This window comes from Syngnathus scovelli, unplaced genomic scaffold, assembly GCF_024217435.2.
Source record: "Syngnathus scovelli strain Florida unplaced genomic scaffold, RoL_Ssco_1.2 HiC_scaffold_200, whole genome shotgun sequence".
NCBI classification, from domain to species: Eukaryota; Metazoa; Chordata; class Actinopteri; order Syngnathiformes; family Syngnathidae; genus Syngnathus; species Syngnathus scovelli.
In genome coordinates, this window is record NW_026061297.1 from 5001 (window position 1) to 27500 (window position 22500).

Here is a 22500-nt window from a genome sequence, read left to right on the forward strand (position 1 = left end):
CGGCGCGGCCCGCTGCGGCCGGCTGGCGAGGTGAGATGTGGGCCATTGCCGCGCTCCCGACGAACCGTTCCGGGGGGCTGGTGACGTCGCGCGTTCGGCGCTGATGCTGCGACCGGGAGGGAAGCTGCGCCCCGTCCGAGTCAGACTCGGTCGTTGCGGCCCCCCCGAGCCCGCACGCCTCACGCGGAGGGGTCATACGCCCCGGCGGCCACGATAGACGCCTCCCGCTTCGCGGTGGTCGGGAAGGCGTGTGCGGATATGTGCGGAGGTTGGGACTCGGGCGTGGTCTTTGAGAAATCGGTTTCGCGGTCGACCGGCGCGGCCGGCGGACGCCCACGTGGCGTGCCGCAAGTCGGATCGCGCGCTCGGCCTCCGTGGATGGCCTCTGGGTGAGGTTGAGCCGGGGCGTCTCGGTTTCGCTGCCGTACGGTTCGCGCTAGGCCTGCGCGGGCGGCGCGGGGCGCGCGCTCGCGCGGCGGCCGTAGCGCTGGAGTGCGACCCGCAAGTGGGGAGGAACCGTCCACCCAACGCCGGCGGTAGCCGGGGCCGGTGGGGGCCCTACCAAGGCGGGTCATGGGCGCATGTCGGTCAGGTTATAAGAGTGTTTTTTTCGCTCCGGGCTAGAGCCGGGTGAGGTCGTCTCGAACCACGTGCCTGAAGGCCGCCTCGCGCCGGATTCGGCCCCGCTCATTCGTCGGAGTGACCGCCCGACGCGGGCATCGCTAGATTAGCCGTGGCCCCGATCCTTCCCCATCGACAGCCTTTCGCCCCCTGTGCTCCGGCCTGTTAATAGAGGCGGCCGGTACCCCTTCCTTGGATGAGAGAGAATCCTTAACGGACCATTCGCAGATTTTCGCCCGGCCTCTGTTTACCGAGGCGGCCGGTACCTCCGTCTGCCTTGGATGGACCGCATCCGCAGATTTTCGTCCGGCCTTAGCTTAAGGAGACGGCCGTTGCCTCCACACCTTGGAGATGATATTCGCTCCGGGCTAGAGCCGGGTGAGGTCGTCTCGAACCACGTGCCTGAAGGCCGCCTACGCCGGATTCGGCCCCGCTCATTCGTCGGAGTGACCGCCCGACGCGGGCATCGCTAGATTAGCCGTGGCCCCGATCCTTCCCCATCGACAGCCTTTCGCCCCCTTCGCTCCGGCCTCTGAGGCGGCCGGTACCCCTTTCTTGGATGAGACAGAACCCTTGACGGGCCGTTCGCAGATTTTTGCCCGGGCTTTATTTACCGAGGCGGCCGGTACCTCCGTCTGCCTTGGATGGACCGCATCCGCAGATTTTCGTCCGGCCTTAGCTTAAGGAGACGGCCGTTGCCTCCACACCTTGGAGATGATATTCGCTCCGGGCTAGAGCCGGGTGAGGTCGTCTCGAACCACGTGCCTGAAGGCCGCCTACGCCGGATTCGGCCCCGCTCATTCGTCGGAGTGACCGCCCGACGCGGGCATCGCTAGATTAGCCGTGGCCCCGATCCTTCCCCATCGACAGCCTTTCGCCCCCTTCGCTCCGGCCTCTGAGGCGGCCGGTACCCCTTTCTTGGATGAGACAGAACCCTTGACGGGCCGTTCGCAGATTTTTGCCCGGGCTTTATTTACCGAGGCGGCCGGTACCTCCGTCTGCCTTGGATGGACCGCATCCGCAGATTTTCGTCCGGCCTTAGCTTAAGGAGACGGCCGTTGCCTCCGATCCTCCGGGCTAGAGCCGGGTGAGGTCGTCTCGAACCACGTGCCTGAAGGCCGCCTACGCCGGATTCGGCCCCGCTCATTCGTCGGAGTGACCGCCCGACGCGGGCATCGCTAGATTAGCCGTGGCCCCCGATCCTTCCCCATCGACAGCCTTTCGCCCCCTGTACTCCGGCCTGTTAATAGAGGCGGCCGGTACCCCCACCTTGGATGAGCCAGAATCCTTGACGGACCATTCGCAGATTTTTGCCCGGGCTTTGTTTACCGAGGCGGCCGGTACCTCCGTCTGCCTTGGATGGACCGCATCCGCAGATTTTCGTCCGGCCTTAGCTTAAGGAGACGGCCGTTGCCTCCGATCCTCCGGGCTAGAGCCGGGTGAGGTCGTCTCGAACCACGTGCCTGAAGGCCGCCTCGCGCCGGATTCGGCCCCGCTCATTCGTCGGAGTGACCGCCCGACGCGGGCATCGCTAGATTAGCCGTGGCCCCGATCCTTCCCCATCGACAGCCTTTCGCCCCCTGTACTCCGGCCTGTTAGTAAGGCGGCCGGTACCCCCTTTCTTGGATGAGCCAGAATCCTTGACGGACCGTTCGCAGATTTTTGCCCGGCCTGTGTTTAAGGAGGCGGCCGGTACCTCCTTCCTTGGATGACCCACTACCCTTGACGGGCCCATTCGCAGATTTTTGCCCGGCCTGTTAATAGAGGCGGCCGGTACCCCCTTTCTTGGATGACCTACTACCCTTGACGGGCCATTCGCAGATTTTTGCCCGGCCTGTGTTTAAGGAGGCGGCCGGTACCTCCTTCCTTGGATGACCCACTACCCTTGACGGGCCCATTCGCAGATTTTTGCCCGGCCTGTTAATAGAGGCGGCCGGTACCCCCTTTCTTGGATGACCTACTACCCTTGACGGGCCATTCGCAGATTTTTGCCCGGCCTGTGTTTAAGGAGGCGGCCGGTACCTCCTTCCTTGGATGACCCACTACCCTTGACGGGCCCATTCGCAGATTTTTGCCCGGCCTGTTAATAGAGGCGGCCGGTACCCCCTTTCTTGGATGACCTACTACCCTTGACGGGCCATTCGCAGATTTTTGCCCGGCCTGTGTTTAAGGAGGCGGCCGGTACCTCCTTCCTTGGATGACCTTCTACCCTTGACGGGCCATTCGTGGATTTTTGCCCGGCCTGTGTTTAGGGAGGCGACCGGTCCTCCGTAACTTGATCGGATTTCCCTTCCGGCCTGAGTTTATGGAGGCGGCCGGTCCTCCGTAGCTTGATTGGATTTCCCTTCCGGCCTGTGTTTATGGAGGCGGCCGGTCCTCCGTAGCTTGATTGGATTTCCCTTCCGGCCTGAGTTTATGGAGGCGGCCGGTCCTCCGTAGCTTGATCGGATTTCCCTTCCAGCCTGTGTTTAAGGAGGCGGCTGGTCCTCCCCGGTCGGTTGCCAAGCGACCGGGACCCGCAAGTGGGCAGGAACCGTCCACCCAACGCCGGCGAGCCGGGGCCGGTGGGGGCCCTACCAAGGCGGGTCTAACTTCAGGCGGTGCAAACGGGGGAGGGGGGTAAGGACGGCTGCCGGGAGCAGACAGCCGTCCCCGGGAGGGGGTAGTAGCTTCGCGGCGGCCGCCGGGAGCAGACGGCCGTCCGCGGATTCTGCCAATGCCTGTAGGACTTTGAATATTTCACAGCCGTGCTGTGGCACTTAGAAAATTTTTCAGAGATGTGGCACTTAGAAAGTTTTTCAGAGATGTGGCACTTAGAAATTTTTTCAGAGATGTGGCACTTAGAAATTTTTTGAGAGATGTGGCACTTAGAAATTTTTTGAGAGATGTGGCACTTTGAAAATTTTTGAGAAATGTGGCACTTAGAAAATTTTCTCTCTCTCTCTCTGGAAGTGCCGTGCTTCTTCAGTTCTGCTATCCGAGCAGGGGACGCTTGCTGGCGGCCGTTACCAGCGCTCGGACCAGCCCAATTGATTTGCATGGAAAACAATTGCGTCCCCCATGCTCGTTCTGACTATATTTTGCGAAAGGGGGGTAAGGGGGTAAAGTGATGAGTACACTAAGTGGGGGGACCAACCCATGTACTCTAGAAAAAGTACATGGGTTGACAAAAGACCAGTTGGTAATGCACCCCTGGTACCCCAACCCCTGGTACCTTTAGGCACTTAGAAAAAATTTCGCCCAAATTTGGAGGTCGCTCCAGGGGAAGAGGCCGAATTTTCGCCTATTACGGCCGACCGCGGGAACCAGCCGAGGCGGACGCTTTTCGGCGCAAGAGCCGTTGGCACTTAGAAAATATTCGCTAAACTTCAAAGGACCTCCAGGGGAAGAGGCCGAATTGTCACTTTTTCTGGCCGACATCGGGAACCAGCCGAGTCGGACTCTTTACGGCGGAGCAGCCGTTGGCACTTAGAAAATATTCGCCAAACTCGGCCGGACTTCCAGGGGAAGAGGCCGAATTGTCACTTGTTCTGCCCGACATCGGGAACCAGCCGAGTCGGACACTTTAAGGCGGAGCAGCCGTTGGCACTTAGAAAATATTCGCCAAACTTGAACGGACCTCCAGGGGAAGAGGCCGAATTTTCACCTGTTCTGGCCGACATCGGGAACCAGCCGAGTCGGACGCTTTAAGGCGGAGCAGCCGTTGGCACTTAGAAAATATTCGTTAAACTTGAAAGGACCTCCAGGGGAAGAGGCCGAATTGTCACTTGTTCTGGCCGACATCGGGAACCAGCCGAGTCGGACGCTTTACGGCGGAGCAGCCGTTGGCACTTAGAAAATATTCGCCAAAATGTTCCGGACCTCCAGGGGAAGAGGCCAAATTTTCACTTGTTCTGGCCGACTGGGTGAACCGGCCGAGGCGGACACTTTACGGCGGAGCAGCCGTTGGCACTTAGAAAATATTCGTTAAACTTCAACTGACCTCCAGGGGAAGAGGCCGAATTTTCACTTGTTCTGGCCGACATCGGGAACCAGCCAAGTCGGACCCTTTACGGCTGAGCAGCCGTTGGCACTTAGGAAATATTTGCCTTAACTCGGCCGGACTTCCAGGGGAAGAGGCCGGATTTTCACTTGTTCTGGCCGACATCGGGAACCAGCCGAGTCGGACACTTAAAGGCTGAGCAGCCGTTGGCACTTAGGAAATATTTGCCTTAACTCGGCCGGACTTCCAGGGGAAGAGGCCGAATTTTCACTTGTTCTGGCCGACATCGGGAACCAGCCGAGTCGGACGCTTTACGGCGGAGCAGCCGTTGGCACTTAGAAAATATTCGTTAATCTTGAACGGACCTCCAGGGGAAGAGGCCGAATTTTCACTTGTTCTGGCCGACATCGGGAACCAGCCGAGTCGGACTCTTTACGGCGGAACAGCCGTTGGCACTTAGGAAATATTCGCCGAACTCGGCCGGACTTCCAGGGGAAGAGGCCGATTTTTCACTTGTTCTGGCCGACATCGGGAACCAGCCGAGTCGGACTCTTTACGGCGGAGCAGCCGTTGGCACTTAGGAAATATTTGCCAAAATGTTCCGGACCTCCAGGGGAAGAGGCCGAATATTCACTTGTTCTGGCCGACATCGGGAACCAGCCGAGTCGGACACTTTACGGCGGAGCAGCCGTTGGCACTTAGGAAATATTCGTTAAACTTCAACTGACCTCCAGGGGAAGAGGCCGAATTTTCACTTGTTCTGGCCGACATCGGGAACCAGCCGAGTCGGTCTCTTTACGGCGGAGCAGCCGTTGGCACTTAGGAAATATTCGCCGAACTTGGCCGGACTTCCAGGGGAAGAGGCCGGATTTTCACTTGTTCTGGCCGACATCGGGAACCAGCCGAGTCGGACACTTTACGGCGGAGCAGCCGTTGGCACTTAGGAAATATTCGCCAAAATGTTCCGGACCTCCAGGGGAAGAGGCCGAATTTTCGCTCGTTCGGGCCGACATCGGGAACCAGCCGAGTCGGACACTTTAAGGCTGAGCAGCCGTTGGCACTTAGGAAATATTCGCCTTAACTCGGCCGGACTTCCAGGGGAAGAGGCCGGATTTTCACTTGTTCTGGCCGACATCGGGAACCAGCCGAGTCGGACTCTTTACGGCGGAACAGCCGTTGGCACTTAGGAAATATTCGCCGAACTCGGCCGGACTTCCAGGGGAAGAGGCCGATTTTTCACTTGTTCTGGCCGACATCGGGAACCAGCCGAGTCGGACCCTTTACGGCGGAACAGCCGTTGGCACTTAGGAAATATTCGCCTTAACTCGGCCGGACTTCCAGGGGAAGAGGCCGGATTTTCACTTGTTCTGGCCGACATCGGGAACCAGCCGAGTCGGACTCTTTACGGCGGAACAGCCGTTGGCACTTAGGAAATATTCGCCGAACTCGGCCGGACTTCCAGGGGAAGAGGCCGATTTTTCACTTGTTCTGGCCGACATCGGGAACCAGCCGAGTCGGACCCTTTACGGCGGAACAGCCGTTGGCACTTAGGAAATATTCGCCTTAACTCGGCCGGACTTCCAGGGGAAGAGGCCGGATTTTCACTTGTTCTGGCCGACATCGGGAACCAGCCGAGTCGGACTCTTTACGGCGGAACAGCCGTTGGCACTTAGGAAATATTCGCCGAACTCGGCCGGACTTCCAGGGGAAGAGGCCGATTTTTCACTTGTTCTGGCCGACATCGGGAACCAGCCGAGTCGGACCCTTTACGGCGGAACAGCCGTTGGCACTTAGGAAATATTTGCCTTAACTCGGCCGGACTTCCAGGGGAAGAGGCCGGATTTTCACTTGTTCTGGCCGACATCGGGAACCAGCCGAGTCGGACTCTTTACGGCGGAACAGCCGTTGGCACTTAGGAAATATTCGCCGAACTCGGCCGGACTTCCAGGGGAAGAGGCCGATTTTTCACTTGTTCTGGCCGACATCGGGAACCAGCCGAGTCGGACTCTTTACGGCGGAACAGCCGTTGGCACTTAGGAAATATTTGCCTTAACTCGGCCGGACTTCCAGGGGAAGAGGCCGGATTTTCACTTGTTCTGGCCGACATCGGGAACCAGCCGAGTCGGACTCTTTACGGCGGAACAGCCGTTGGCACTTAGGAAATATTCGCCGAACTCGGCCGGACTTCCAGGGGAAGAGGCCGATTTTTCACTTGTTCTGGCCGACATCGGGAACCAGCCGAGTCGGACCCTTTACGGCGGAACAGCCGTTGGCACTTAGGAAATATTTGCCTTAACTCGGCCGGACTTCCAGGGGAAGAGGCCGGATTTTCACTTGTTCTGGCCGACATCGGGAACCAGCCGAGTCGGACTCTTTACGGCGGAACAGCCGTTGGCACTTAGGAAATATTCGCCGAACTCGGCCGGACTTCCAGGGGAAGAGGCCGATTTTTCACTTGTTCTGGCCGACATCGGGAACCAGCCGAGTCGGACTCTTTACGGCGGAACAGCCGTTGGCACTTAGGAAATATTCGTTAATCTTGAACGGACCTCCAGGGGAAGAGGCCGAATTTTCACTTGTTCTGGCCGACATCGGGAACCAGCCGAGTCGGACGCTTTACGGCGGAGCAGCCGTTGGCACTTAGGAAATATTTGCCTTAACTCGGCCGGACTTCCAGGGGAAGAGGCCGAATTTTCACTTGTTCTGGCCGACATCGGGAACCAGCCGAGTCGGACCCTTTAAGGCTGAGCAGCCGTTGGCACTTAGGAAATATTTGCCTTAACTCGGCCGGACTTCCAGGGGAAGAGGCCGATTTTTCACTTGTTCTGGCCGACCGGGGGAACCAGCCGAGTCGGACACTTTACGGCGGAGCAGCCGTTGGCACTTAGGAAATATTCGCCAAAATGTTCCGGACCTCCAGGGGAAGAGGCCGAATTTTCACTTGTTCTGGCCGACCGGGGGAACCAGCCGAGGCGGACACTTTACGGCGGAGCAGCCGTTGGCACTTTGAAAATATTCGCCAAAATGTTCCGGACCTCCAGGGGAAGAGGCCGAATTTTCACTTGTTCTGGCCGACCGGGGGAACCAGCCGAGGCGGACACTTTACGGCGGAGCAGCCGTTGGCACTTTGAAAATATTCGCCAAAATGTTCCGGACCTCCAGGGGAAGAGGCCGAATTTTCGCTCGTTCGGGCCGACCGGGAGAACCAGCCGAGGCGGACACTTTACGGCGGTTGAGCCGTTGGCACTTAGAAATTATTCAGACTTCCATAAACACACATCGGCCTTTTGCCGTCACTGCCCGGGATGGGCACCGTGGTAGCTAGGACAGTTCGTGTGACAGCTTCCGCTGGCACTTAGACAATTTTTAAAATGAAAATAAACAGTTCTGCACATACGTGCCGACTATATTTTGCGAAAGGGGGGTAAAGTGATGAGTACACTAAGTGGGGGGACCAAGTACATAAAGCCTACCCCTGGTACCTCAGAGAGGCCGAATTGACACATTTTGTGTCCGACCGCGGGAACCAGACGAGGCGGACGCTTTTCGGCGCAAGAGCCGTTGGCACTTAGAAAATATTCGTTAATCTTGAACGGACCTCCAGGGGAAGAGGCCGAATTTTCACTTGTTCTGGCCGACATCGGGAACCAGCCGAGTCGGACGCTTTACGGCGGAGCAGCCGTTGGCACTTTGAAAATATTCGTTAAACTTCAACTGACCTCCAGGGGAAGAGGCCGAATTTTCACTTGTTCTGGCCGACATCGGGAACCAGCCGAGTCGGACGCTTTACGGCGGAGCAGCCGTTGGCACTTAGAAAATATTCGTTAAACTTCAACTGACCTCCAGGGGAAGAGGCCGAATTTTCACTTGTTCTGGCCGACATCGGGAACCAGCCGAGTCGGACGCTTTACGGCGGAGCAGCCGTTGGCACTTAGAAAATATTCGTTAATCTTGAACGGACCTCCAGGGGAAGAGGCCGAATATTCACTTGTTCTGGCCGACATCGGGAACCAGCCGAGTCGGACGCTTTACGGCGGAGCAGCCGTTGGCACTTAGAAAATATTCGTTAATCTTGAACGGACCTCCAGGGGAAGAGGCCGAATATTCACTTGTTCTGGCCGACATCGGGAACCAGCCGAGTCGGACTCTTTACGGCGGAACAGCCGTTGGCACTTAGGAAATATTCGCCGAACTTGGCCGGACTTCCAGGGGAAGAGGCCGGATTTTCACTTGTTCTGGCCGACATCGGGAACCAGCCGAGTCGGACACTTTACGGCGGAGCAGCCGTTGGCACTTAGGAAATATTTGCCAAAATGTTCCGGACCTCCAGGGGAAGAGGCCGAATATTCACTTGTTCTGGCCGACATCGGGAACCAGCCGAGTCGGACACTTTAAGGCTGAGCAGCCGTTGGCACTTAGGAAATATTCGCCTTAACTCGGCCGGACTTCCAGGGGAAGAGGCCGGATTTTCACTTGTTCTGGCCGACATCGGGAACCAGCCGAGTCGGACACTTTAAGGCTGAGCAGCCGTTGGCACTTAGGAAATATTTGCCTTAACTCGGCCGGACTTCCAGGGGAAGAGGCCGGATTTTCACTTGTTCTGGACGACCGGGGGAACCGGCCGAGTCGGACACTTTACGGCGGAGCAGCCGTTGGCACTTAGGAAATATTTGCCAAAATGTTCCGGACCTCCAGGGGAAGAGGCCGGATTTTCACTTGTTCTGGCCGACATCGGGAACCAGCCGAGGCGGACACTTTACGGCGGAACAGCCGTTGGCACTTAGGAAATATTCGCCAAAATGTTCCGGACCTCCAGGGGAAGAGGCCGATTTTTCACTTGTTCTGGCCGACATCGGGAACCAGCCGAGTCGGACCCTTTACGGCGGAACAGCCGTTGGCACTTAGGAAATATTTGCCTTAACTCGGCCGGACTTCCAGGGGAAGAGGCCGGATTTTCACTTGTTCTGGCCGACATCGGGAACCGGCCGAGTCGGACACTTTAAGGCTGAGCAGCCGTTGGCACTTAGGAAATATTCGCCTTAACTCGGCCGGACTTCCAGGGGAAGAGGCCGGATTTTCACTTGTTCTGGCCGACATCGGGAACCAGCCGAGTCGGACACTTTAAGGCTGAGCAGCCGTTGGCACTTAGGAAATATTCGCCTTAACTCGGCCGGACTTCCAGGGGAAGAGGCCGGATTTTCACTTGTTCTGGCCGACATCGGGAACCAGCCGAGTCGGACTCTTTACGGCGGAACAGCCGTTGGCACTTAGGAAATATTTGCCTTAACTCGGCCGGACTTCCAGGGGAAGAGGCCGGATTTTCACTTGTTCTGGCCGACATCGGGAACCAGCCGAGTCGGACTCTTTACGGCGGAACAGCCGTTGGCACTTAGGAAATATTCGCCGAACTTGGCCGGACTTCCAGGGGAAGAGGCCGATTTTTCACTTGTTCTGGCCGACATCGGGAACCAGCCGAGTCGGACTCTTTACGGCGGAACAGCCGTTGGCACTTAGGAAATATTTGCCTTAACTCGGCCGGACTTCCAGGGGAAGAGGCCGAATTTTCACTTGTTCTGGCCGACATCGGGAACCAGCCGAGTCGGACTCTTTACGGCGGAACAGCCGTTGGCACTTAGGAAATATTCGCCGAACTTGGCCGGACTTCCAGGGGAAGAGGCCGATTTTTCACTTGTTCTGGCCGACATCGGGAACCAGCCGAGTCGGACCCTTTACGGCGGAACAGCCGTTGGCACTTGGGAAATATTTGCCTTAACTCGGCCGGACTTCCAGGGGAAGAGGCCGAATTTTCACTTGTTCTGGCCGACATCGGGAACCAGCCGAGTCGGACTCTTTACGGCGGAACAGCCGTTGGCACTTAGAAAATATTCGTTAAACTTCAACTGACCTCCAGGGGAAGAGGCCGAATTTTCACTTGTTCTGGCCGACATCGGGAACCAGCCGAGTCGGACTCTTTACGGCGGAACAGCCGTTGGCACTTAGAAAATATTCGTTAAACTTCAACTGACCTCCAGGGGAAGAGGCCGAATTTTCACTTGTTCTGGCCGACATCGGGAACCAGCCGAGTCGGACGCTTTTCGGCGGAGCAGCCGTTGGCACTTAGAAAATATTCGTTAATCTTGAACGGACCTCCAGGGGAAGAGGCCGAATTTCCACTTATTCTGGCCGACATCGGGAACCAGCCGAGTCGGACGCTTTACGGCGGAGCAGCCGTTGGCACTTAGGAAATATTTGCCTTAACTCGGCCGGACTTCCAGGGGAAGAGGCCGATTTTTCACTTGTTCTGGCCGACATCGGGAACCAGCCGAGTCGGACCCTTTACGGCGGAACAGCCGTTGGCACTTAGGAAATATTTGCCTTAACTCGGCCGGACTTCCAGGGGAAGAGGCCGATTTTTCACTTGTTCTGGCCGACATCGGGAACCAGCCGAGTCGGACTCTTTACGGCGGAACAGCCGTTGGCACTTAGGAAATATTCGCCAAAATGTTCCGGACCTCCAGGGGAAGAGGCCGAATTTTCACTTGTTCTGGCCGACCGGGGGAACCAGCCGAGGCGGACACTTTACGGCGGAGCACCCGTTGGCACTTAGAAAATATTCGCCAAAATGTTCCGGACCTCCAGGGAAAGAGGCCGAATTTTCGCTCGTTCGGGCCGACCGGGAGAACCGGCCGAGGCGGACACTTTACGGCGGTTGAGCCGTTGGCACTTAGAAATTATTCAGACTTCCATCAAACACACATCGGCCTTTTGCCGTCACTGCCCGGGATGGGCACCGTGGTAGCTCGGACAGTTCGTGTGACAGCTTCCGCTGGCACTTAGACAATTTTTAAAATGAAAATAAACAGTTCTGCACATACGTGCCGACTATATTTTGCGAAAGGGGGGTAAAGTGATGAGTACACTAAGTGGGGGGACCAAGTACATAAAGCCCTCCCCTGGTACCTCAGAGAGGCCGAATTGACACATTTTGTGTCCGACCGCGGGAACCAGCCGAGGCGGACGCTTTTCGGCGCAAGAGCCGTTGGCACTTAGAAAATATTCGTTAATCTTGAACGGACCTCCAGGGGAAGAGGCCGAATTTTCACTTGTTCTGGCCGACATCGGGAACCAGCCGAGGCGGACGCTTTTCGGCGCAAGAGCCGTTGGCACTTAGAAAATATTCGTTAATCTTGAACGGACCTCCAGGGGAAGAGGCCGAATTTTCACTTGTTCTGGCCGACATCGGGAACCAGCCGAGTCGGACGCTTTACGGCGGAGCAGCCGTTGGCACTTAGAAAATATTCGTTAATCTTGAACGGACCTCCAGGGGAAGAGGCCGAATTTTCACTTGTTCTGGCCGACATCGGGAACCAGCCGAGTCGGACGCTTTACGGCGGAGCAGCCGTTGGCACTTTGAAAATATTCGTTAAACTTCAACTGACCTCCAGGGGAAGAGGCCGAGTTTCCACTTGTTCTGGCCGACATCGGGAACCAGCCGAGTCGGACACCTTACGGCGGAAGAGCCGATGGCACTTAGAAAATATTCGTTAAACTTGAACGGACCTCCAGGGGAAGAGGCCGAATTTTCGCTTGTTCAGGCCGACCGGAGGAACCGGCCGAGTCGGACACCTTACGGCGGAAGAGCCGATGGCACTTAGAAAATATTCGTTAAACTTGACAGGACCTCCAGGGGAAGAGGCCGAATTTTCGCTCGTTCAGGCCGACCGGAGGAACCGGCCGAGTCGGACACCTTACGGCGGAAGAGCCGATGGCACTTAGAAAATATTCGTTAAACTTGACAGGACCTCCAGGGGAAGAGGCCGAATTTTCGCTCGTTCAGGCCGACCGGAGGAACCGGCCGAGTCGGACACATTACGGCGGAAGAGCCGATGGCACTTAGAAAATATTCGTTAAACTTGACAGGACCTCCAGGGGAAGAGGCCGAATTTTCGCTCGTTCAGGCCGACCGGAGGAACCGGCCGGGTCGGACACCTTACGGCGGAAGAGCCGATGGCACTTAGAAAATATTCGCCAAAATGTTCCGGACCTCCAGGGGAAGAGGCCGAATTTTCACTTGTTCAGGCCGACCGGAGGAACCGGCCGGGTCGGACACGTTACGGCGGAACAGCCGTTGGCACTTAGAAAATATTCGTCAAAGTCGTCCGGACCTCCAGGGGAAGAGGCCGAATTTTCGCTCGTTCGGGCCGACCGGAGGAACCGGCCGGGTCGGACACGTTACGGCGCAACAGCCGTTCGCACTTAGAAAATATTCGCCAAAGTCGTCCGGACCTCCAGGGGAAGAGGCCGAATTTTCGCTCGTTCGGGCCGACCGGAGGAACCGGCCGGGTCGGACACGTTACGGCGCAACAGCCGTTGGCACTTTGAAAATATTCGCCAAAATGTTCCGGACCTCCAGGGGAAGAGGCCGAATTTTCGCTCGTTCGGGCCGACCGGAGGAACCGGCCGGGTCGGACACGTTACGGCGCAACAGCCGTTGGCACTTTGAAAATATTCGCCAAAATGTTCCGGACCTCCAGGGGAAGAGGCCGAATTTTCGCTCGTTCGGGCCGACCGGAGGAACCGGCCGGGTCGGACACGTTACGGCGCAACAGCCGTTGGCACTTTGAAAATATTCGCCAAAATGTTCCGGACCTCCAGGGGAAGAGGCCGAATTTTCGCTCGTTCGGGCCGACCGGAGGAACCGGCCGGGTCGGACACTTTACGGCGCAACAGCCGTTGGCACTTTGAAAATATTCGCCAAAATGTTCCGGACCTCCAGGGGAAGAGGCCGAATTTTCGCTCGTTCGGGCCGACCGGGAGAACCAGCCGAGGCGGACACTTTACGGCGCAACAGCCGTTGGCACTTTGAAAATATTCGCCAAAATGTTCCGGACCTCCAGGGGAAGAGGCCGAATTTTCGCTCGTTCGGGCCGACCGGGAGAACCAGCCGAGGCGGACACTTTACGGCGGTTGAGCCGTTGGCACTTAGAAATTATTCAGACTTCCATCAAACACACATCGGCCTTTTGCCGTCACTGCCCGGGATGGGCACCGTGGTAGCTCGGACAGTTCGTGTGACAGCTTCCGCTGGCACTTAGAAAATTTTTAAAATGAAAATAAACAGTTCTGCACATACGTGCCGACTATATTTTGCGAAAGGGGGGTAAAGTGATGAGTACACTAACTGGGGGGACCAAGTACATAAAGCCTACCCCTGGTACCTCAGAGAGGCCGAATTTTCGAATTCTGAGGCCGAGCTGGGGAACCAGACGAGGCGGACACTTTTCCGAGCGAGAGCCGATGGCACTTAGAAAATTTTCGGCTAAGTCGGCAGGACTTCCAGAGCGAGAGGCCGAATATTCGTCATCTGTGGCCGACCGGGGAACCAGCGAAGGCGGATAGGCGGTCACGGATGTCCCGCCGGCTGGTCCGCGGGCCAATTTGGGTCCCGTAATTTAGCGGTCGCGGTCCGGAATCCACGCCGGCCGGGGAACCAGCGCAGGCGGATAGGCGGTCACGGAGGTCCCGCCGGCTGGTCCGCGGGCCAATTTTGGTCCCGTAAGTGAGCGGCCGCGGCCCGGAATACACGCCGACCGGGGAACCAGCGAAGGCGGATAGGCGGTCACGGAGGTCCCGCCGGCTGGTCCGCGGGCCAATTGGGGTCCCGTAAATTAGCGGTCGCGGCCCGGAATTCGCGCCGGCCGGGGAACCAGCGCAGGCGCATAGGCGGTCACGGAGGTCCCGCCGGCTGGTCCGCGGGCCAATCGGGGTCCCGTAAGTTAGCGGTCGCGGCCCGGAATTCGCGCCGGCCGGGGAACCAGCGCAGGCGGATAGGCGGTCACGGAGGTCCCGCCGGCTGGTCCGCGGGCCAATCGGGGTCCCGTAAGTTAGCGGTCGCGGCCCGGAATTCGCGCCGGCCGGGGAACCAGCGCAGGCGGATAGGCGGTCACGGAGGTCCCGCCGGCTGGTCCGCGGGCCAATCGGGGTCCCGTAAGTTAGCGGTCGCGGCCCGGAATTCGCGCCGGCCCGCAGCCACCACCAGGCGGATAGGCGGTCACGGAGGTCCCGCCGGCCGGTCCGCGGGGGGAACTGCGCCCTCTGGCGGACACGCTATTGTAAATGAATGGGGTTTGGCACTTAGTGCATTTTTCGCCGAAGCCGACGAGCGCTCCGGGCGAGGAGGCCGGATTCTCGCCATCCGTGGCCGGCCGGGGAACCGGCCAAGGCGGATAGGCGGTCACGGGGGTCCCGCCGGCTGGTCCGCGGGCCAATTGGGGTCCCGTAAGTTAGCGGTCGCGGCCCGGAATCCGCGCCGGCCAGCAGCCACCGGGAGGCGGATAGGCTGTCACGGAGGTCCCGCCGGCTGGTCCGCGGGCCATTTAGGGTCCCGTAGGTGAGCGGTCGCGGCCCGGAATCCAGGCCGGCCAGGAGGCACCGCCAGGCGGATAGGCGGTCACGGAGGTCCCGCCAGCTGGTCCGCGGGCCATTTATGGTCCCGTAAGTTAGCGGTCGCGGCCCGGAATCCACGCCGGCCAGGAGGCACCGGCAGGCGGATGGGCGGTCACGGAGGTCCCGCCAGCTGGTCCGCGGGCCGTTTAGGGTCCCGTAAGTTAGCGGTCGCGGCCCGGAATCCACGCCGGCCAGGAGGCACCGCCAGGCGGGTAGGCTGTCACGGAGGTCCCGCCAGCTGGTCCGCGGGCCAATTAGGGTCCCGTAAGTTAGCGGTCGCGGCCCGGAATCCGCGCCGGCCAGCAGCCACCGCCAGGCGGGTAGGCTGTCACGGAGGTCCCGCCGGCCGGTCCGCGGGCCAATCAGGGTCCCGTAAGTGAGCGGTCGCGGCCCGGAATGCACGCCGGCCAGCAGGCACCGCCAGGCGGATAGGCGGTCACGGAGGTCCCGCCGGCCGGTCCGCGGGCCAATCAGGGTCCCGTAAGTGAGCGGTCGCGGCCCGGAATGCACGCCGGCCAGGAGGCACCGCCAGGCGGATAGGCGGTCACGGAGGTCCCGCCGGCCGGTCCGCTGGCCAATTACCTCCAGCCGAGCGGATATGAACTTTATTAGCACCTTCTACGAGATGGCGGAGCCTTATTCGACAACCAGCACCTCGGCTTAGCATTTTCCACGGCCCGCTGATCTTCCAGAAGACGTCCAGCCGGTTTCCTCCTCACATTTTAAGCCGGCCGAGGCTTCCGGCACCCCGGCTAAGCTTTCTCCACGGCCCGCTGAGCTTCCAGAAGACCTCCAGCCGGTTCTCCCGGTGCTTTCCTCCTCACGTTTTAAGCCGGCCGAGGCTTCCGGCACCCCGGCTAAGCTTTTTCCCACACCCCGCTGAGCTTCCAGGGGACCTCCAGCCGGTTCTCCGCGCGCTTCCTCCTCACTTTTAAGCCGGCCGAGGCTCCAGGCACCCCGGCCAAGCGTTTCCCACGGCCCGCTGAGCTTCCAGGGGACCTCCAGCCGGTTCTCCCGGTGCCTCGCGCCTCGCTTTGTGAGCCGGCCGAGGCTTCCAGCACCTCGGCTGAGCGTTTCCCACGGCCCGCTGAGCTTCCAGGGGACCTCCAGCCGGTTCTCCCGGTGCCTCGCGCCTCGCTTTGCGAGCCGGCCGAGGCTTCCAGCACCTCGGCTGAGCGTTTTCGGCGGCCCGTTGCTCTCCCGGAGGTCGCAACGGGGAGTTACCTCCCTCTCGCGGACACGGCGAGTAAATACACCGCCTCTCGCACTTTGCGCGGGTAAACGGCGGGAGTAACTGTGACTCTCTTAAGGTAGGCTCACTTGACATTTATTTATTCATGTATTTATTTATTTTTGACGGTTCGCGGAGGCGATGACGCTCCGCGCGGGTAAACGGCGGGAGTAACTGCGACTCTCCTAAGGTATGCTCACTTGACTATTTATTCATGTATTTATTTATTTTTGACGGTTCGCGGAGGCGATGACGCTCCGCGCGGGTAAACGGCGGGAGTAACTGTGACTCTCTTAAGGTAGGCTCACTTGACATCTATTTACTTATGTATTTATTTATTTTTGACGGTTCGCGGAGGCGATGACGCTCCGCGCGGGTAAACGGCGGGAGTAACTGTGACTCTCTTAAGGTAGGCTCACTTGACATTTATTCATTTATGTACTTATTTATTTTTGACGGTTCGCGGAGGCGATGACGCTCCGCGCGGGTAAACGGCGGGAGTAACTGTGACTCTCTTAAGGTAGGCTCACTTGACATTTATTTTGGCGGTTCGCGGAGGCGCCGGGAGGCCGTGCGCGCGCGCGCAGAGCGGCCGAATAACGCTCCGCCGGCCCCGGGTGATTACCGAGAGGCTCCCCGGCCTCGCGGAGCTCCGACGCTCCTCCGCGGGACCTCCGGCGGCCGGCGCGCTCGCGCACCACCCCCCGGCACCGCCGGGAGGCCGTGCGCGCGCGCGCAGAGCGGCCGAATAACGCTCCGCCGGCCCCGGGTGATTACCGAGAGGCTCCCCGGCCTCGCGGAGCTCCGACGCTCCTCCGCGGGACCTCCGGCGGCCGGCGCGCTCGCGCACCACCCCCCGGTGCTCCGGCGGCCCCGGGTGACGACTAAGAGGCTCCCCGGCCGGCCTCGCGGAGCTCCGGCGCTCCTCCGCGGGACTTCCAGCGGCCGGCGCGCTCACGCACCACCCCCCGGCACCACCCGGGAGGCCGTGCTCGCGCGCCAAGTGGCCGAAAATAGCTCCAAGCCCAGCGGATCGGCTGCTTGGAAGCACCGCGCCGTCCGGCTCCACCTGGTACCTCGCACGGCTCTCATCTCCCCCCCGCACGGACTTCCGAGCGCTCGGGGAGACGCTCGGAAGCTGCCGGTGCCGCCGCGGCGGGGAATTGCCTCCCTCTGGCGGACGCGGCGAGTAAAAACACCACCTCTCGCACTTTGCGCACACTTACTTGCGTGGGTCCGCTTCCGATGACACTTTGAGCGGCCAAACGGCGGGAGTAACTACGACTCTCTTAAGGTAGGCTCACTTGACATTTATTTATGTATTTATTTATTTTTGACGGTTCGCGGAGGCGATGACGCTCCGCGCGGGTAAACGGCGGGAGTAACTGTGACTCTCTTAAGGTAGCCTGACTCGACGTCTTTTTCAACGGTGGCTGGAGGACCCGGGCGGTTCTCGGGGGTGCGTCGCTCCTCACTTTTGACGCCCGAGGAGGCTCCCGGCACCTCGGCTACGCGTTTTCGGCGGCCCGCTGAGCTTCCAGAAGACCTCCAGCCGGTTCTCCCGGTGCTTTCCTCCTCACGTTTTAAGCCGGCCGAGGCTCCCGGCACCCCGGCCAAGCGTTTCCCACGGCCCGCTGAGCTTCCAGGGGACCTCCGGCCGGTTCTCCGCGCGCTTTCCTCCTCACTTTTAAGCCGGCCGAGGCTTCCGGCACCCCGGCCAAGCGTTTCCCACGTCCCGCTGAGCTTCCAGGGGACCTCCGGCCGGTTCTCCGCGCGCTTTCCTCCTCACATTTTAAGCCGGCCGAGGCTCCAGGCACCCCGGCTAAGCTTTCTCCACGGCCCGCTGAGCTTCCAGGGGACCTCCGGCCGGTTCTCCGCGCGCTTTCCTCCTCACTTTTAAGCCGGCCGAGGCTTCCGGCACCCCGGCCAAGCCTTTCCCACGGCCCGCTGAGCTTCCAGGGGACATCCAGCCGGTTCTCCGCGCGCCCCCCTCCTAACTCGACGCCCGAGGAGGCTCCAGGCACCCCGGCCGAGCCTTTTCGGCGGCCCGCTGATCTCCCGGAGGTCGCAACGGGGAATTGCCTCCCTCTCGCGGACACGGCGCGTAAATGCACCGCCTCTCGCACTTTGCGCACACTCACTCGCATCGCTACGCCTCCCGTGGCACTTTAAGCGACCGGGACCACCGCGAGCGCGGGCGATGACTAAGAGGCTCCCCGGCCGGCCTCGCGGAGCTCCGACGCTCCCCCGCGGGACTTCCGGCGGCCGGCCGGAGCCTCGGCACGGCTGCCGCACTCCCTAATAACACCCCGCGGACCCCCGCGAGCCGAACGCTCGCTGCCGCGGGCGACCCGTGCCAAGGCGGACGCGTGACGGCGCGGGAGCCCTCGGCACTATATCACGGTCACGTATGTAGTCAAATCGTGTAAAATCACCGTTAGTTTATTCATAATATAGGTAATAATTAAATAAATATTAACATCGCGTATATCATTAATAAACACATGTATGTATTTATTTAATAATTAAATAAATATTAACATCGCGTATAATCATGCGCAATACTTCGTGGCCGACCGGGGAACCGGCGAAGGCGGACGCATCGCGGCGCGAGAGCCGTTGGCACTTTGGAAAAATAAATAAATAAATAAATAAATAAATAATAATTCGCCGACCGGGCTCCGGGGGGAGAGGCCGATTTTTGGCCGTTCGTGGCCGACCGGGGAACCGGCGAAGGCGGACGCATCGCGGCGCGAGAGCCGTTGGCACTTTGGAAAAATAAATAAATAAATAAATAAATAAATAAATAATTCGCCGACCGGGCTCCGGGGCAAGAGGCCGAATTTTCGCTCGTTCGGGCCGACCGGGGAACCGGCGAAGGCGGACGCAGCGCGGCGCGAGAGCCGTTGGCACTTTGAAAAAAAAAAAAAAAAAAAAAAAAAAAATTCGCCCACCGGGCTCCGGGGGAAGAGGCCGGCTTTTCGCCGTTCGCAGGCCGACCGGGGAACCGGCGAAAGCGGACGCGCTCTCTAACGAGCCCCGCCGGCCGGAGGAAGTGCGCCCTCTGGCGGACACGCCGTTGTAAATGAATGGGGTTTGGCACTTAGTGCATTTTTCGCCCAAGTCGAAGCGCGCTCCGGGCGAGGAGGCCGGATTCTCGCCACCCGTGGCCGGCCGGGGAACCGGCCAAGGCGGACGCGCTCTCTAACGAGCCCCGCCGGCCGGAGGAAGTGCGCCCTCTGGCGGACACGCCGTTGTAAATGAATGGGGTTTGGCACTTGGTGCATTTTTCGCCCAAGTCGAAGCGCGCTCCGGGCGAGGAGGCCGGATTCTCGCCACCCGTGGCCGGCCGGGGAACCGGCGAAGGCGGATAGGCTTTCACGGAGGATCCGCCGGCTGGTCCGCGGGCCGATTAGGGTCCCGCGAGTGAGCGGTGGCGGTCCGGAATCCAGGCCGGCCAGGAGGCACCGCCAGGCGGATAGGCTTTCACGGAGGTCCCGCCGGCTGGTCCGCGGGCCGATTAGGGTCCCGCGAGTGAGCGGTGGCGGTCCGGAATCCAGGCCGGCCCGGAGCCACCGCCAGGCGGATAGGCTTTCACGGAGGAGCCGCCGGCTGGTCCGCCGGGGGAAGTGCGCCCTCTGGCGGACACGCCGTTGTAAATGAATGGGGTTTGGCACTTTGTGCATTTTTCGACCAGCGGCAACGCAGGCTGACGGGCGGCCGCTTCCGCGGGCCGGCACTACTCTACGGAGGCGCTAGCCGCCTCCGGTGGGGGCCGTGTGATCTCGCTGGATGCCCGAGGACCTTCCGCCAGGCCCGGCCGCAGCTTTTGCGCGCGCCCGGTCCTATTACCTGGTGGAAGCTGGAGGCCGGGGCTCGGCAGCTCGCTGCCCGGGGACCCTCCGCGAGGCCCGGCCGCAGCTTTTACGCACGGCCGCTGCTATTCTCTGGCTCCGGCTTCGTCCCGGAGGGTGCTTGGGGAACGGCGGCGCACACCGCGAACGGCCGGTGGCGGTCGGCCGGTGGCGGTCGGCTGGTGGCGGTCGGCTGGTGGCGGTCGGGGGTGGCGCTTGGGGATGGCGCTTGGGGATGGTGGCTGTCGGCTGGTGGCGGTCGGCTGGTGGCGCTTGGGGATGGCGCTTGGGGATGGTGGCTGTCGGCTGGTGGCGGTCGGCTGGTGGCGGTCGCCTTGTGGCGGTCGGGGATGGCGCTTGGGGATGGTGGCTGTCGCCTTGTGGCGGTCGGCTGGTGGCGGTCGGCTGGTGGCGGTCGGGGGGTGGCGGTCGGGGGTGGCGCTTGGGGATGGTGGCTGTCGCCTTGTGGCGGTCGGCTGGTGGCGGTCGGCTGGTGGCGGTCGGGGGGTGGCGGTCGGGGGTGGCGCTTGGGGATGGTGGCTGTCGCCTTGTGGCGGTCGGCTGGTGGCGGTCGGCTGGTGGCGGTCGGCTGGTGGCGGTCGGGGGTGGCGCTTGGGGATGGTGGCTGTCGCCTTGTGGCGGTCGGCTGGTGGCGGTCGGCTGGTGGCGGTCGGGGGTGGCGCTTGGGGATGGTGGCTGTCGCCTTGTGGCGGTCGGCTGGTGGCGGTCGGCTGGTGGCGGTCGGGGGGTGGCGGTCGGGGGTGGCGCTTGGGGATGGTGGCTGTCGCCTTGTGGCGGTCGGCTGGTGGCGGTCGGCTGGTGGCGGTCGGCTGGTGGCGGTCGGGGGTGGCGCTTGGGGATGGTGGCTGTCGCCTTGTGGCGGTCGGCTGGTGGCGGTCGGCTGGTGGCGGTCGGGGGGTGGCGGTCGGGGGTGGCGCTTGGGGATGGTGGCTGTCGCCTTGTGGCGGTCGGCTGGTGGCGGTCGGCTGGTGGCGGTCGGGGGGTGGCGGTCGGGGGTGGCGCTTGGGGATGGTGGCTGTCGCCTTGTGGCGGTCGGCTGCTGGCGGTCGGCTGGTGGCGGTCGGCTGGTGGCGGTCGGGGGTGGCGCTTGGGGATGGTGGCTGTCGCCTTGTGGCGGTCGGCTGGTGGCGGTCGGCTGGTGGCGGTCGGGGGTGGCGCTTGGGGTTGGTGGCTGTCGCCTTGTGGCGGTCGGCTGGTGGCGGTCGGCTGGTGGCGCTTGGGGATGGTGGCTGTCGCCTTGTGGCGGTCGGCTGGTGGCGGTCGCCTTGTGGCGGTCGGGGATGGCGCTTGGGGATGGTGGCTGTCGCCTTGTGGCGGTCGGCGGTGGTGGTTTGGGACCGGCGTCCGGCGCAAAGTGCGTGTTGCGCGGGCCGGAGAAAATTTAGGCCAGGGGCCCGCCGCTGGAGAAATTTTTAGGTACCAGGGGTGGATTTTTTTTGTCACCGCAGGAGGGGGACGTTGCCTCCGTCCGTGTCCGACGGAAAGTGCGTGTTGCGCGGGCCGGAGAAAGTTTAGGCCAGGGGCCCGCCGCTGGAGAAATTTTTAGGTACCAGGGGTGGATTTTTTTTGTCACCGCAGGAGGGGGACGTTGCCTCCGTCGGTGTCCGGCGGAAAGTGCGTGTTGCGCGGCCCGGAGAAAGTTTAGGCCCGGGGCCCGCCGCTGGAGGAATTTTTAGGTACCAGGAGCGGATGTACTTACTTCCACAGCGCCCGCGCGCTCCCGGCCGGTGTCCGAGGATGCTGCCTCATCCCCGGACGCGCCTCTTACGCACGCCCGCTGTCATCCTCCGGAGACTGAGTTCCACTTAGTGGAGGCTAAGTTCCACTTGGGGGAGGCTGCCTACTCCCGGCTGACGCCCGAGGATGCTGCCTCATCCCCGGACGCGCCTCTTACGCACGCCCGGTGTCATCCTCCGATCACTAAGTTCCACTTGGAGGCTCACAAGACGGGAGCGGACGCACACCCACGCCCGGCCAGAGTGACCGAGAGGCGGACATACGTTATCTTACGCGCGCCCGCTAACATTCTCCAGAGACTAAGTTAAACTAAGGGGAGGCTGCCTACTCCCGCCTGCCGCCCGAGGATGCTGCCTCATCCCCGGACGAGCCTCTTACGCACGCCCGCTGTCATCCTCCGACGACTAAGTTCCGCTTGCGGGAGGCTGCCTCCTCCCGCCCGCCGCCCGGGGATGCTGCCTCATCCCCGGACGAGCCTCTTACGCACGCCCGCTGTCATCCTCCAACAACTAAGTTCCGCTTGCGGGAGGCTGCCTCCTCCCGCCCGCCGCCCGGGGATGCTGCCTCATCCCCGGGCGAGCCTATTACGCACGCCCGCTGTCATCCTC